General features: G+C 53.5%; 3 non-coding genes across 3 annotated transcripts in view; all 3 read right to left on the bottom strand.

Moving 5' to 3' along the window:
- The window catches only part of LOC145656598 (28S ribosomal RNA), a 4,149-nt gene extending 3,851 nt beyond the window's left edge, over window positions 1-298 (bottom strand). Inside the window, exon 1 of the ribosomal RNA XR_014122201.1 lies at window positions 1-298. This exon is cut by the window's left edge and continues 3,851 nt beyond it. This is a non-coding gene — a ribosomal RNA (28S ribosomal RNA).
- Window positions 299-914: 616 nt separating this feature from the next.
- LOC145656634 (5.8S ribosomal RNA) lies at window positions 915-1,068 on the bottom strand. Its single transcript, XR_014122237.1, has one exon. It is a non-coding gene; the product is annotated as a 5.8S ribosomal RNA (ribosomal RNA).
- An 882-nt stretch (window positions 1,069-1,950) lies between these two features.
- Window positions 1,951-3,789, bottom strand: LOC145656632 (18S ribosomal RNA). The gene has a single exon (XR_014122235.1). It is a non-coding gene; the product is annotated as an 18S ribosomal RNA (ribosomal RNA).
- Between the last annotated feature and the right edge of the window lie 12,687 nt (window positions 3,790-16,476).

The following is a 16,476-nucleotide window of genomic DNA, read 5'->3' on the forward strand; positions in this document are numbered from 1 at the left end:
ATTCCCAAGCAACCCGACTCCGAGAAGACCGCTACCCTGGCGGGGCTGGGGCCATTTACCGGCCTCACACCGTCCACGGGCTGAGCCTCCATCAGAAGGACTCAGGCCCCCGGCCCGCGCCAGGAAGAAAACAGACTTCCATACGCCACAATTCCCCTCGCCCGCACCCGGACGGGGGATTCAGCGCTGGGCTCTTCCCTCTTCGCTCGCCGCTACTGAGGGAATCCTTGTTAGTTTCTTTTCCTCCGCTTAGTAATATGCTTAAATTCAGCGGGTTGTCTCGTCTGATCTGAGGTCGCTCCCGAGTTCGCTCTGGAGGGTTGCCCAGAAGCGTGAACACCGCCGGGTTAGGGGACGAGTCCCTTTTCACCCGGGCTAACGAGGACACAGGTCGGGACGTCACGGACGTGCCACGGACAGGTCGGCCCGTAAGGAAAACGCCAGAGGCAGAGCCACCCGAACCCCGACCCCCCCACCCCCCCCACCGGGGGGGGGGGGGGGGGAACGCATGTAACAACAACCTCCCTCCGCTCGCGCACGTAACGGAACAGAACAGACACCTTTCCGTGATCCGCCTGCGCAGGGGGTGAGAAAAGAAGCGAAAACGTGGGCAGCCAAAGCGGAGAGAACCCACCGGCAGCCACGCTCGCTTCTTTCTCGGGCGCAGGGGACCACGTTCCTGGCCAGGCCAGGAGCGGAGCCGAAACGAACCGAAACGAACCGAAGCGGGGGAGGAGAAGCTTGTGCACGGAGAACGGGCACTCAACCGCAGCGAACCCACCGACCGGATCTCACCGAGACAGCGACCGGGAACCGTCTGCTTTTAGGAAGACGGAGGCCAGGGGGCACCCCCCCACCTACGAACCTCCAACCGCGGTCCCGCCTGAGAAGGCAGGTCCGACAGATAGGAATAGCGACCCTCAGACAGGCGTAGCCCCGGGATGGACCCGGGGCCGCAATGTGCGTTCGAAATGTCGATGATCAATGTGTCCTGCAATTCACATTAGTTCTCGCAGCTGGCTGCGTTCTTCATCGACGCACGAGCCAAGTGATCCACCGCTAAGAGTTGTACTCTTTTATTTCAGGCTCAGTTTAGGTCTTTCACCACGACTACAAAGACAGGTTTAAAAGGTTTCACCAACCGGTCAGGCGCCCCCGTCTGCGAGTGTTGAAACGGGCGCGGGGTTGCGCTTTGCCCACACGCCCCACGTGGCAGACGAGTCAGTCTTTGAACCGCGGCCCTCCGCGCCCGCCCCGTCCGACCCCTCGAAAGGGGTGGAACTCACGTAGCGTGGGCCAAGCCCTAGGTACCTGCCGGGGGTCCCCCTGAGACTCCTTTCTGAGAGAGAGAAGCAGGGGAACCGGCTGCGCCACCCACCACCACCACGCCCCAGGACGCCGGTGGGCGGACGAACACAGGAAGGGCCATGGCCTGCCCCACGAGGAGCAGCGCTCGCAACCCCCCCCGGAAAGTCCGCTCGTCAGCGAGCAAGGGGACGGGGATGAATGACAAGGACAACAAAATAGGAAAACCCCTCGCGGTGGACGGAGGCAGCGGCCGTGCGAGCGAGAGGGAGGGCGCGGGACGGACCCGTACGACCCGCTCGACTCGCAGGCGCTTCTCCTGCCGGCAAGGTGAGGGGAAACCGGCCTTCGCCCGACGAGCGGGGACGCCGAGTTTTTTGAACGACGCGTCTCTCGCGCTGGAACCCAGAGAATACCGGGGCCTGCGGGGGGGGGGTGCTGAAGGACGACGCGGAGGAAGAGGCGGAGGACGAGGAAGGGGTGGGAGGGACTAGGCTCCTCCTTTATGCCTTCTGTCCAGCCTGACCTGCAAGCGACCACGTGTAACAGCAACCCCGAAGACCCTTTCGACCCTGGGCCCCGACGCGGGGGGACGGCGAAGTCGAGGGGGTCGGGAGAGGAGGCACGCCGGACAGCGTTACCCGTTAATGATCCTTTCGCAGGTTCACCTACGAAAACCTTGTTACGACTTTTACTTCCTCTAGATAGTCAAGTTTGATCGACTTCTCGGCGCTCCGCCAAGGCCCGCGAGGAGCCCCGGCGGGGCCGATCCGAGGACCTCACTAAACCATCCGATCGGTAGTAGCGACGGGCGGTGTGTACAAAGGGCAGGGACTTAATCAACGCGAGCTTATGACCCGCGCTTACTGGGAATTCCTCGTTCATGGGGAATAATTGCAATCCCCAGTCCCCATCACGAATGGGGTTCAGCGGATTACCCGCACCTCTCGGTGTAGGGTAGGCACACGCTGATCCAACCATTGTGGCGCGCGTGCAGCCCCGGACATCTAAGGGCATCACAGACCTGTTATTGCTCCATCTCGCGTGGCTGAACGCCACTTGTCCCTCTAAGAAGTTTGACGCCGACCGCGGAGGGCCGCGTAACTATTTAGCATGCCGGAGTCTCGTTCGTTATCGGAATTAACCAGACAAATCGCTCCACCAACTAAGAACGGCCATGCACCACCACCCACAGAATCGAGAAAGAGCTATCAATCTGTCAATCCTTTCCGTGTCCGGGCCGGGTGAGGTTTCCCGTGTTGAGTCAAATTAAGCCGCAGGCTCCACTCCTGGTGGTGCCCTTCCGTCAATTCCTTTAAGTTTCAGCTTTGCAACCATACTCCCCCCGGAACCCACAGACTCGTGGTTTCCCTCACGCTGCCCGGCGGGTCATGGGAATAACGCCGCCGGATCGCGGGTCGGCATAGTTTACGGTCGGAACTACGACGGTATCTGATCGTCTTCGAACCTCCGACTTTCGTTCTTGATTAATGAAAACATTCTTGGCAAATGCTTTCGCTTTCGTCCGTCTTGCGCCGGTCCAAGAATTTCACCTCTAGCGGCGCAATACGAATGCCCCCGGCCGTCCCTCTTAATCATGGCCCTGGTTCAGGAAACCCACAAAATAGAACCGGAGTCCTATTCCATTATTCCTAGCTCAGGTATTCAGGCGAGAAGCGGGCCCGCTTTGAACACTCTAATTTTTTCAAAGTAAACGCTCCGAGCCCCGTCCGGACACCCAGCCAAGGGCATCCGGGGGGCACCGGGAGACAGGGTCTGAGACAGGCGGTGGCACGCCTCGCGGCGGACCGCCAGCCCACTCCCGACATCCAACTACGAGCTTTTTAACTGCAGCAACTTTAATATACGCTATTGGAGCTGGAATTACCGCGGCTGCTGGCACCAGACTTGCCCTCCAATGGGTCCTCACCCATGGGTTTAGGATACGCTCATTCCGATTACAGGGCCTCGAAAGAGACCTGTATCGTTATTTTTCGTCACTACCTCCCCGTGTCGGGAATGGGTAATTTGCGCGCCTGCTGCCTTCCTTGGATGTGGTAGCCGTTTCTCAGGCTCCCTCTCCGGAATCGAACCCTGATTCCCCGTTACCCGTGGTCACCATGGTAGCCGACTATGGTACCATCGAAAGTTGATAGGGCAGACATTCGAATGAGACGTCGCCGCCGCGGAGGGCGCGCGATCGGCCCGAGGTTATCTAGAGTCACCAAAGCGGCCGGGGGGCCCGAGCCCCCCGGATGGGTTTTGGGTCTGATAAATGCACGCATCCCCCGAAGGGTCAGCGCTCGTTTGCATGTATTAGCTCTAGAATTACCACAGTTATCCGAGTAACGTGTGGAGCGATCAAAGGAACCATAACTGATTTAATGAGCCATTCGCAGTTTCACTGTACCGGCCGTGTGCACTTAGACCTGCATGGCTTAATCTTTGAGACAAGCATATGTTACTGGCAGGATCAACCAGGTAGTTTGCACCGTGGTCTGGGATGAACCACGAGTGACATCCGCCTCCCCTTCCGGGGGCTAGGAAGCAGCGGGTTGTAAGTGCGTGCGCCGTCAGGTCCAGACGCCATACAGGGCTACCCAGGACAGCTTCCGCGGCCAGTGTAAACGTGCTCGCGCACCGCCCTCTGGCCTTCGGACGCCGACCTCTCACCTTGATGCAAAGCTGTCCCATCCGGTCATGCCCGCACCGTACCCCGTCCACCTCCTCCGGAGGTGCGGACGGCCGACTCCAGGTGCTTTCGGCGTTCCCTCTCTTCACGCCGTTTTGATTTTCGTGGGCCGCTGGTGGGGGGACAAGGGAAAGACCTCGTCGAATTCCCTCCCCCCTAGCCTCGCTCAACCTACGTTTCGTGATGTAACCAAGAAGAGTGATTCGTGGGCCCAGGTAGGTTTGAAGAGGAGGCCAACAAAGCAGGGCACTCCCTTCCTCCCAAACCACAGACACCAGTATAGGACAACTGAGTAGACAGACTGGCCGTCTGAGTCTCCCCCAGAGAGTTCTGGGATGGGTTACAAATAACCCCCACCCCCCATCAGAGGCTTGACCCGCTAGAACCAGGGAGGATCTGTCAAAACCGCTCTCCACATCAGAAGTTCTGGATCAGCCGGGGCTGGTCGGCAGACGTCCACCTAAGGCCGTGGCCTAACCCCGTGTGGGGGGATAGCGCTCGCACCCGTACACGTGGACACCCGCTCGTCAAATGGCTGGCTCCTCACTTACCGTAGGGGGAATGGTTTGCCTACCCCTGGCGGGTCTGGTACTCCACTCTACCAAACAAGGAAGCAACACACCAATAGACCCCTGCAACACCGGGCAGCTTTGGGCAGTGTCACTACACTCCTCCTTGTTCTTCACGTTCCTTCCGTGGTGATTTTTTTTTTTTTTTCGTGGCCATTGCCGTGCATGGCTTCCCCATCGCTTTGCATGCTCTCCATTGCCTCGTGCTGCTTCACCATTGGTCTCACCTGGAGACCGAAGCCGCTCTCCCAGTAACCCGATGGTACCTGGCCAGAAAACCCCGTGCCCGATTTCATCTAGGACAAGGGCCAAACCACAGACCGTGCCCGTCCAGGGTCAACCCCTGGTCGGACAGGCCTGGTGGGTCGATACCATGGATGTGGCAGGCCGACGAGAATCCACTGGTACATTTACAAACACGCCCACCCTGGTGGCATGGCTGTACGACCCATCGTCGAAGCACGCTGCGGCGGACTGAGCCATTGGATCCAGTTGCCTGGGCGTACACTCAGCCCAACAGACGCACTCGGGTCGGGGAGAGCAAAGCAGACTGTGTGCCTGGATGTGCCCACTTCCATAGGGGAATCGGCATGATGGTTCACTTAACCCGAGGAGGGCTCCCCTCGCGGGATAAGCACCCCCCTCGGGGGATGGGGGGGGGGGGGGCATCCAGAGCACACCACTTTCCGGTAGGGGACAGGCGTTTGATCATGTGTCCGAGGGAGAGCTCCCCTTGCCGGCCGAACACCCCTCGGACTCCCCTTGGGCTTCCAGAGAACGCCACTGGATGAATTTAGTGCTTGGACCCCATTGATTCTCTTTGCTCTCCCATATACCCGACGGGACCTATTTGCAAAACCCCGTGCCAACCAGACCTCCAGGAAGGGGGCTGGCGGCTAACCATGCCCAGCAGGGTGCACCCTGGTCGGACACTTTGGGAGGGTCGAGAGCCTGGAAGTGCCACCCGGGGGAGTAATTCTGATTTCCGTTTTAATGCACTCAGGGACAGCCCGAGGACCTCTGTAGTGCACCTGAGGCGGACTGAGCCGTCGGGTCCAGGGGTCTGGAGTTCGGAACCTCCAGGGTTCACCTGGCTGTTCTCTTAGCCCGGCAGGGTGCACCCTGGTCGGACACTTTGGGAGGGTCGAGAGCCTGGATGTGCCACCCCGACGAGTAATGAGTTTTCCCTTCGTATCTCTTCCGGACCAGGTCCGATTCGCACGAAACTCGCTGGGCATGGCCAGGAGCGCCCCCTGCTGCCCACGCCACCGTCCCCGCGCTTCTACTCCCGAGGGCCGAGGAGACAGCGAAGCGTGGGTCGGGTCGCCTGCTTCCAGGGTCTCCCTGGTACTCTCCAGTCTCCCGAGTCCATCGGGTCCGACCTCGTATTTTTAGCCCAGACGGGGAATGAGAAAGGGGCCCCCGACCGCCCGAGGGCGGGCGCTCGCTTCTCAGCCTAGGAACGTCCGATTCCCACGAAACTTTTACGCCAGACGTTCCTGGCAGCGAGCGCGTTCAAAGGTGACCCGCGCTGCTTCTCTCCTCCCAAGGGCCGAAGAGATATTCGTCTTCAAACCCGACCGGCCCTGTGTTTGCCGCCCCGGCGGTTTTAAAAAATCATAGCGTAAAAACGGTGGGTGCGCTTCGCCTGCCGCTTGGACAGCGTTAAACGGCAGCCCCGGCTCTTTCCAAAGGGCCCTCAACCGACTTTCTGCTCCCAAGGAGCCCAGAGATATGAAACCGAAAAATCAAAACCCCGTGCCAACCAGACCTCCAGGAAGGGGGCTGGCGGCTAACCATGCCCGGCAGGGTGCACCCTGGTCGGACGCTTTGGGAGGGTCGAGAGCCTGGATGTGCCACCCCGACGAGTAATGAGTTTTCCCTTCGTATCTCTTCCGGACCAGGTCCGATTCGCACGAAACTCGCTGGGCATGGCCAGGAGCGCCCCCTGCTGCCCACGCCACCGTCCCCGCGCTTCTACTCCCGAGGGCCGAGGAGACAGCGAAGCGTGGGTCGGGTCGCCTGCTTCCAGGGTCTCCCTGGTACTCTCCAGTCTCCCGAGTCCATCGGGTCCGACCTCGTATTTTTAGCCCAGACGGGGAATGAGAAAGGGGCCCCCGACCGCCCGAGGGCGGGCGCTCGCTTCTCAGCCTAGGAACGTCCGATTCCCACGAAACTTTTACGCCAGACGTTCCTGGCAGCGAGCGCGTTCAAAGGTGACCCGCGCTGCTTCTCTCCTCCCAAGGGCCGAAGAGATATTCGTCTTCAAACCCGACCGGCCCTGTGTTTGCCGCCCCGGCGGTTTTAAAAAATCATAGCGTAAAAACGGTGGGTGCGCTTCGCCTGCCGCTTGGACAGCGTTAAACGGCAGCCCCGGCTCTTTCCAAAGGGCCCTCAACCGACTTTCTGCTCCCAAGGAGCCCAGAGATATGAAACCGAAAAATCAAAACCCCGTGCCAACCAGACCTCCAGGAAGGGGGCTGGCGGCTAACCATGCCCGGCAGGGTGCACCCTGGTCGGACGCTTTGGGAGGGTCGAGAGCCTGGATGTGCCACCCCGACGAGTAATGAGTTTTCCCTTCGTATCTCTTCCGGACCAGGTCCGATTCGCACGAAACTCGCTGGGCATGGCCAGGAGCGCCCCCTGCTGCCCACGCCACCGTCCCCGCGCTTCTACTCCCGAGGGCCGAGGAGACAGCGAAGCGTGGGTCGGGTCGCCTGCTTCCAGGGTCTCCCTGGTACTCTCCAGTCTCCCGAGTCCATCGGGTCCGACCTCGTATTTTTAGCCCAGACGGGGAATGAGAAAGGGGCCCCCGACCGCCCGAGGGCGGGCGCTCGCTTCTCAGCCTAGGAACGTCCGATTCCCACGAAACTTTTACGCCAGACGTTCCTGGCAGCGAGCGCGTTCAAAGGTGACCCGCGCTGCTTCTCTCCTCCCAAGGGCCGAAGAGATATTCGTCTTCAAACCCGACCGGCCCTGTGTTTGCCGCCCCGGCGGTTTTAAAAAATCATAGCGTAAAAACGGTGGGTGCGCTTCGCCTGCCGCTTGGACAGCGTTAAACGGCAGCCCCGGCTCTTTCCAAAGGGCCCTCAACCGACTTTCTGCTCCCAAGGAGCCCAGAGATATGAAACCGATAAATCAAAACCCCGTGCCAACCAGACCTCCAGGAAGGGGGCTGGCGGCTAACCATGCCCGGCAGGGTGCACCCTGGTCGGACGCTTTGGGAGGGTCGAGAGCCTGGATGTGCCACCCCGACGAGTAATGAGTTTTCCCTTCGTATCTCTTCCGGACCAGGTCCGATTCGCACGAAACTCGCTGGGCATGGCCAGGAGCGCCCCCTGCTGCCCAGGCCTGGCTCTGGGCCTGGGCACACTTCATTCACTTTGTACCTTTAAATCATACTACTACTACTACTACTACCACCAGAATTCCAGGGCCAAGAGGTCACACAGTCATACACAGCAAAGTAGCTCTGGGCCTGGGCACACTTCAAGAAGTTTGTCCCTTTATATAAGCCTAGAAATAGACTTCCAGGCCCAAGAGTTCAAACACATTCATGCCCAGCAAAGTAGCTCTGGGCCTGGGCACACTTCAATCACTTTGTGCCTTTAAATCATACTACTACTACCAGACTTCCAGGCCCAAGAGGTCAAACACAGTCATGCCCAGCAAAGTAGCTCTGGGCCTGGGCACACTTCATTCACTTTGTGCCTTTAAATCATACTACTACTACCACCAGAATTCCAGGGCCAAGAGGTCACACAGTCATACACAGCAAAGTAGCTCTGGGCCTGGGCACACTTCAAGAAGTTTGACCCTTTATATAAGCCTAGAAATAGACTTCCAGAGCCAAGAGGTCAAACACAGTCATGCACAGCAAAGTAGCTCTGGGCCTGGGCACACTTCAAGCACTTTGTGCCTTTAAATCATACTACTACTACTACTACTACTACTACTACTACTACTACCAGACTTCCAGGCCCAAGAGTTCAAACACATTCATGCCCAGCAAAGTAGCTCTGGGCCTGGGCACACTTCATTCACTTTGTGCCTTTAAATCATACTACTACTACCACCAGACTTCCAGGGCCAAGAGGTCAACCACAGTCATGCACAGCAAAGTAGCTCTGGGCCTGGGCACACTTCAAGATGTTTGACCCTTTATATAAGCCTAGAAATAGACTTCCAGGCCCAAGAGTTCAAACACATTCATGCCCAGCAAAGTAGCTCTGGGCCTGGGCACACTTCAATCACTTTGTGCCTTTAAATCATACTACTACTACCACCAGACTTCCAGGCCCAAGAGGTCAAACACAGTCATGCCCAGCAAAGTAGCTCTGGGCCTGGGCACACTTCAATCACTTTGTGCCTTTAAATCATACTACTACTACCACCAGACTTCCAGGCCCTGGAGGTCACACCTTCATGCCTAGCAAGGTTGCTTTACACCTGCGCACACTTCAGACCGTTTCACTCTTTTAATCCTTCAAAGTACCACATTTCCAGACCCAAGAGGTCACAGAATCATGCCCAGCAAAGTAGCTCTGGGCCTGGGCACACTTCAATCACTTTGTGCCTTTAAATCATACTACTACTACCAGACTTCCAGGCCCCAGAGGTCAAACACAGTCATGCCCAGCAAAGTAGCTCTGGGCCTGGGCACACTTCAAGAAGTTTGACTCTTTATATAAGCCTAGAAATAGACTTCCAGAGCCAAGAGGTCAAACACAGTCATGCACAGCAAAGTAGCTCTGGGCCTGGGCACACTTCATTCACTTTGTACCTTTAAATCATACTACTACTACCAGACTTCCAGGCCCAAGAGTTCAAACACATTCATGCCCAGCAAAGTAGCTCTGGGCCTGGGCACACTTCAATCACTTTGTGTCTTTAAATCATACTACTACTACCAGACTTCCAGGCCCCAGAGGTCAAACACAGTCATGCCCAGCAAAGTAGCTCTGGGCCTGGGCACACTTCAAGAAGTTTGACCCTTTATATAAGCCTAGAAATAGACTTTCAGGCCCAAGAGGTCAAACACAGTCATGCCCAGCAAAGTAGCTGTGGGCCTGGGCACACTTCATTCACTTTGTACCTTTAAATCATACTACTACTACTACTACTACTACTACTACTACTACTACTACTACTACTCAGACTTCCAGGCCCAAGAGGTCAAACACAGTCATGCCCAGCAAAGTAGCTCTGGGCCTGGGCACACTTCAAGAAGTTTGACCCTTTATATAAGCCTAGAAATAGACTTCCAGGCCCAAGAGTTCAAACACATTCATGCCCAGCAAAGTAGCTCTGGGCCTGGGCACACTTCAATCACTTTGTGCCTTTAAATCATACTACTACTACCAGACTTCCAGGCCCCAGAGGTCAAACACAGTCATGCCCAGCAAAGTAGCTCTGGGCCTGGGCACACTTCAAGAAGTTTGACCCTTTATATAAGCCTAGAAATAGACTTCCAGAGCCAAGAGGTCAAACACAGTCATGCCCAGCAAAGTAGCTCTGGGCCTGGGCACACTTCAATCACTTTGTGCCTTTAAATCATACTACTACTACCACCAGACTTCCAGGCCCAAGAGGTCAAACACAGTCATGCCCAGCAAAGTAGCTCTGGGCCTGGGCACACTTCAATCACTTTGTGCCTTTAAATCATACTACTACTACCACCAGACTTCCAGGCCCTGGAGGTCACACCTTCATGCCTAGCAAGGTTGCTTTACACCTGCGCACACTTCAGACCGTTTCACTCTTTTAATCCTTCAAAGTACCACATTTCCAGACCCAAGAGGTCACAGAATCATGCCCAGCAAAGTAGCTCTGGGCCTGGGCACACTTCAATCACTTTGTGCCTTTAAATCATACTACTACTACCAGACTTCCAGGCCCCAGAGGTCAAACACAGTCATGCCCAGCAAAGTAGCTCTGGGCCTGGGCACACTTCAAGAAGTTTGACCCTTTATATAAGCCTAGAAATAGACTTCCAGAGCCAAGAGGTCAAACACAGTCATGCACAGCAAAGTAGCTCTGGGCCTGGGCACACTTCATTCACTTTGTACCTTTAAATCATACTACTACTACCAGACTTCCAGGCCCAAGAGTTCAAACACATTCATGCCCAGCAAAGTAGCTCTGGGCCTGGGCACACTTCAATCACTTTGTGTCTTTAAATCATACTACTACTACCAGACTTCCAGGCCCCAGAGGTCAAACACAGTCATGCCCAGCAAAGTAGCTCTGGGCCTGGGCACACTTCAAGAAGTTTGACCCTTTATATAAGCCTAGAAATAGACTTTCAGGCCCAAGAGGTCAAACACAGTCATGCCCAGCAAAGTAGCTGTGGGCCTGGGCACACTTCATTCACTTTGTACCTTTAAATCATACTACTACTACTACTACTACTACTACTACTACTACTACTACTACTACTACCAGACTTCCAGGCCCAAGAGGTCAAACACAGTCATGCCCAGCAAAGTAGCTCTGGGCCTGGGCACACTTCAAGAAGTTTGACCCTTTATATAAGCCTAGAAATAGACTTCCAGGCCCAAGAGTTCAAACACATTCATGCCCAGCAAAGTAGCTCTGGGCCTGGGCACACTTCAATCACTTTGTGCCTTTAAATCATACTACTACTACCAGACTTCCAGGCCCCAGAGGTCAAACACAGTCATGCCCAGCAAAGTAGCTCTGGGCCTGGGCACACTTCAAGAAGTTTGACCCTTTATATAAGCCTAGAAATAGACTTCCAGAGCCAAGAGGTCAAACACAGTCATGCCCAGCAAAGTAGCTCTGGGCCTGGGCACACTTCAATCACTTTGTGCCTTTAAATCATACTACTACTACCACCAGACTTCCAGGCCCAAGAGGTCAAACACAGTCATGCCCAGCAAAGTAGCTCTGGGCCTGGGCACACTTCAATCACTTTGTGCCTTTAAATCATACTACTACTACCACCAGACTTCCAGGCCCTGGAGGTCACACCTTCATGCCTAGCAAGGTTGCTTTACACCTGCGCACACTTCAGACCGTTTCACTCTTTTAATCCTTCAAAGTACCACATTTCCAGACCCAAGAGGTCACAGAATCATGCCCAGCAAAGTAGCTCTGGGCCTGGGCACACTTCAATCACTTTGTGCCTTTAAATCATACTACTACCAGACTTCCAGGCCCCAGAGGTCAAACACAGTCATGCCCAGCAAAGTAGCTCTGGGCCTGGGCACACTTCAAGAAGTTTGACCCTTTATATAAGCCTAGAAATAGACTTCCAGAGCCAAGAGGTCAAACACAGTCATGCACAGCAAAGTAGCTCTGGGCCTGGGCACACTTCATTCACTTTGTACCTTTAAATCATACTACTACTACCAGACTTCCAGGCCCAAGAGTTCAAACACATTCATGCCCAGCAAAGTAGCTCTGGGCCTGGGCACACTTCAATCACTTTGTGTCTTTAAATCATACTACTACTACCAGACTTCCAGGCCCCAGAGGTCAAACACAGTCATGCCCAGCAAAGTAGCTCTGGGCCTGGGCACACTTCAAGAAGTTTGACCCTTTATATAAGCCTAGAAATAGACTTTCAGGCCCAAGAGGTCAAACACAGTCATGCCCAGCAAAGTAGCTGTGGGCCTGGGCACACTTCATTCACTTTGTACCTTTAAATCATACTACTACTACTACTACTACTACTACTACTACTACTACTACTACTACCAGACTTCCAGGCCCAAGAGGTCAAACACAGTCATGCCCAGCAAAGTAGCTCTGGGCCTGGGCACACTTCAAGAAGTTTGACCCTTTATATAAGCCTAGAAATAGACTTCCAGGCCCAAGAGTTCAAACACATTCATGCCCAGCAAAGTAGCTCTGGGCCTGGGCACACTTCAATCACTTTGTGCCTTTAAATCATACTACTACTACCAGACTTCCAGGCCCCAGAGGTCAAACACAGTCATGCCCAGCAAAGTAGCTCTGGGCCTGGGCACACTTCAAGAAGTTTGACCCTTTATATAAGCCTAGAAATAGACTTCCAGAGCCAAGAGGTCAAACACAGTCATGCCCAGCAAAGTAGCTCTGGGCCTGGGCACACTTCAATCACTTTGTGCCTTTAAATCATACTACTACTACCACCAGACTTCCAGGCCCAAGAGGTCAAACACAGTCATGCCCAGCAAAGTAGCTCTGGGCCTGGGCACACTTCAATCACTTTGTGCCTTTAAATCATACTACTACTACCACCAGACTTCCAGGCCCTGGAGGTCACACCTTCATGCCTAGCAAGGTTGCTTTACACCTGCGCACACTTCAGACCGTTTCACTCTTTTAATCCTTCAAAGTACCACATTTCCAGACCCAAGAGGTCACAGAATCATGCCCAGCAAAGTAGCTCTGGGCCTGGGCACACTTCAATCACTTTGTGCCTTTAAATCATACTACTACTACCAGACTTCCAGGCCCCAGAGGTCAAACACAGTCATGCCCAGCAAAGTAGCTCTGGGCCTGGGCACACTTCAAGAAAGTTTGACCCTTTATATAAGCCTAGAAATAGACTTCCAGAGCCAAGAGGTCAAACACAGTCATGCACAGCAAAGTAGCTCTGGGCCTGGGCACACTTCATTCACTTTGTACCTTTAAATCATACTACTACTACCAGACTTCCAGGCCCAAGAGTTCAAACACATTCATGCCCAGCAAAGTAGCTCTGGGCCTGGGCACACTTCAATCACTTTGTGTCTTTAAATCATACTACTACTACCAGACTTCCAGGCCCAGAGGTCAAACACAGTCATGCCCAGCAAAGTAGCTCTGGGCCTGGGCACACTTCAAGAAGTTTGACCCTTTATATAAGCCTAGAAATAGACTTTCAGGCCCAAGAGGTCAAACACAGTCATGCCCAGCAAAGTAGCTGTGGGCCTGGGCACACTTCATTCACTTTGTACCTTTAAATCATACTACTACTACTACTACTACTACTACTACTACTACTACTACTACTACCAGACTTCCAGGCCCAAGAGGTCAAACACAGTCATGCCCAGCAAAGTAGCTCTGGGCCTGGGCACACTTCAAGAAGTTTGACCCTTTATATAAGCCTAGAAATAGACTTCCAGGCCCAAGAGTTCAAACACATTCATGCCCAGCAAAGTAGCTCTGGGCCTGGGCACACTTCAATCACTTTGTGCCTTTAAATCATACTACTACTACCAGACTTCCAGGCCCCAGAGGTCAAACACAGTCATGCCCAGCAAAGTAGCTCTGGGCCTGGGCACACTTCAAGAAGTTTGACCCTTTATATAAGCCTAGAAATAGACTTCCAGAGCCAAGAGGTCAAACACAGTCATGCCCAGCAAAGTAGCTCTGGGCCTGGGCACACTTCATTCACTTTGTACCTTTAAATCATACTACTACTACCAGACTTCCAGGCCCAAGACGTCAAACACAGTCATGCCCAGCAAAGTAGCTCTGGGCCTGGGCACACTTCATTCACTTTGTACCTTTAAATCATACTACTACTACTACTACTACTACTACTACTACTACTACCAGACTTCCAGGCCCAAGAGGTCAAACACAGTCATGCCCAGCAAAGTAGCTCTGGGCCTGGGCACACTTCATCACTTTGTGCCTTTAAATCATACTACTACTACCAGACTTCCAGGCCCCAGAGGTCAAACACAGTCATGCCAGCAAAGTAGCTCTGGGCCTGGGCACACTTCAAGAAGTTTGACCCTTTATATAAGCCTAGAAATAGACTTCCAGAGCCAAGAGGTCACACAGTCATGCCCAGCAAAGTAGCTCTGGGCCTGGGCACACTTCATTCACTTTGTACCTTTAAATCATACTACTACTACCAGACTTCCAGGCCCAAGACGTCAAACACAGTCATGCCCAGCAAAGTAGCTCTGGGCCTGGGCACACTTCATTCACTTTGTACCTTAAATCATACTACTACTACTACTACTACTACTACTACTACTACTACTACTACTACCAGACTTTCCAGGCCCAAGAGTCAAACACATTCATGCCCAGCAAAGTAGCTCTGGGCCTGGGCACACTTCAATCACTTTGTGCCTTTAAATCATACTACTACTACCACCAGACTTCCAGGCCCAAGAGGTCAAACACAGTCATGCCCAGCAAAGTAGCTCTGGGCCTGGGCACACTTCAATCACTTTGTGCCTTTAAATCATACTACTACTACCAGACTTCCAGGCCCAAGAGTTCAAACACATTCATGCCCAGCAAAGTAGCTCTGGGCCTGGGCACACTTCAATCACTTTGTGCCTTTAAATCATACTACTACTACCACCACCAGACTTCCAGGCCCAAGAGGTCAAACACAGTCATGCCCAGCAAAGTAGCTCTGGGCCTGGGCACACTTCAAGAAGTTTGACCCTTTATATAAGCCTAGAAATAGACTTCCAGGCCCAAGAGGTCAAACACAGTCATGCCCAGCAAAGTAGCTCTGGGCCTGGGCACACTTCATTCACTTTGTACCTTTAAATCATACTACTACTACTACTACTACTACTACTACTACTACTACTACCAGACTTCCAGGCCCAAGAGGTCAAACACAGTCATGCCCAGCAAAGTAGCTCTGGGCCTGGGCACACTTCATTCACTTTGTGCCTTTAAATCATACTACTACTACCACCAGACTTCCAGGCCCAAGAGGTCAAACACAGTCATGCCCAGCAAAGTAGCTCTGGGCCTGGGCACACTTCAATCACTTTGTGCCTTTAAATCATACTACTACTACCACCAGACTTCCAGGCCCTGGAGGTCACACCTTCATGCCTAGCAAGGTTGCTTTACACCTGCGCACACTTCAGACCGTTTCACTCTTTTAATCCTTCAAAGTACCACATTTCCAGACCCAAGAGGTCACAGAATCATGCCCAGCAAAAGTAGCTCTGGGCCTGGGCACACTTCAATCACTTTGTGCCTTTAAATCATACTACTACTACCAGACTTCCAGGCCCCAGAGGTCAAACACAGTCATGCCCAGCAAAGTAGCTCTGGGCCTGGGCACACTTCAAGAAGTTTGACTCTTTATATAAGCCTAGAAATAGACTTCCAGAGCCAAGAGGTCAAACACAGTCATGCACAGCAAAGTAGCTCTGGGCCTGGGCACACTTCATTCACTTTGTACCTTTAATCATACTACTACTACCAGACTTCCAGGCCCAAGAGTTCAAACACATTCATGCCCAGCAAAGTAGCTCTGGGCCTGGGCACACTTCAATCACTTTGTGTCTTTAAATCATACTACTACTACCAGACTTCCAGGCCCCAGAGGTCAAACACAGTCATGCCCAGCAAAGTAGCTCTGGGCCTGGGACACTTCAAGAAGTTTGACCCTTTATATAAGCCTAGAAATAGACTTTCAGGCCCAAGAGGTCAAACACAGTCATGCCCAGCAAAGTAGCTGTGGGCCTGGGCACACTTCATCACTTTGTACCTTTAAATCATACTACTACTACTACTACTACTACTACTACTACTACTACTACTACTACCAGACTTCCAGGCCCAAGAGGTCAAACACAGTCATGCCCAGCAAAGTAGCTCTGGGCCTGGGCACACTTCAAGAAGTTTGACCCTTTATATAAGCCTAGAAATAGACTTCCAGGCCCAAGAGTTCAAACACATTCATGCCCAGCAAAGTAGCTCTGGGCCTGGGCACACTTCAATCACTTGTGCCTTTAAATCATACTACTACTACCAGACTTCCAGGCCCCAGAGGTTCAAACACAGTCATGCCCAGCAAAGTAGCTCTGGCCTGGGCACACTTCAAGAAGTTTGACCCTTTATATAAGCCTAGAAATAGACTTCCAGAGCCAAGAGGTCAAACACAGTCATGCCCAGCAAAGTAGCTCTGGGCCTGGGCACACT

Source organism: Electrophorus electricus, unplaced genomic scaffold (assembly GCF_041902795.1).
Source record: "Electrophorus electricus isolate QZ-2024a unplaced genomic scaffold, ASM4190279v1 Scaffold84, whole genome shotgun sequence".
Taxonomy (NCBI): Eukaryota; Metazoa; Chordata; class Actinopteri; order Gymnotiformes; family Gymnotidae; genus Electrophorus; species Electrophorus electricus.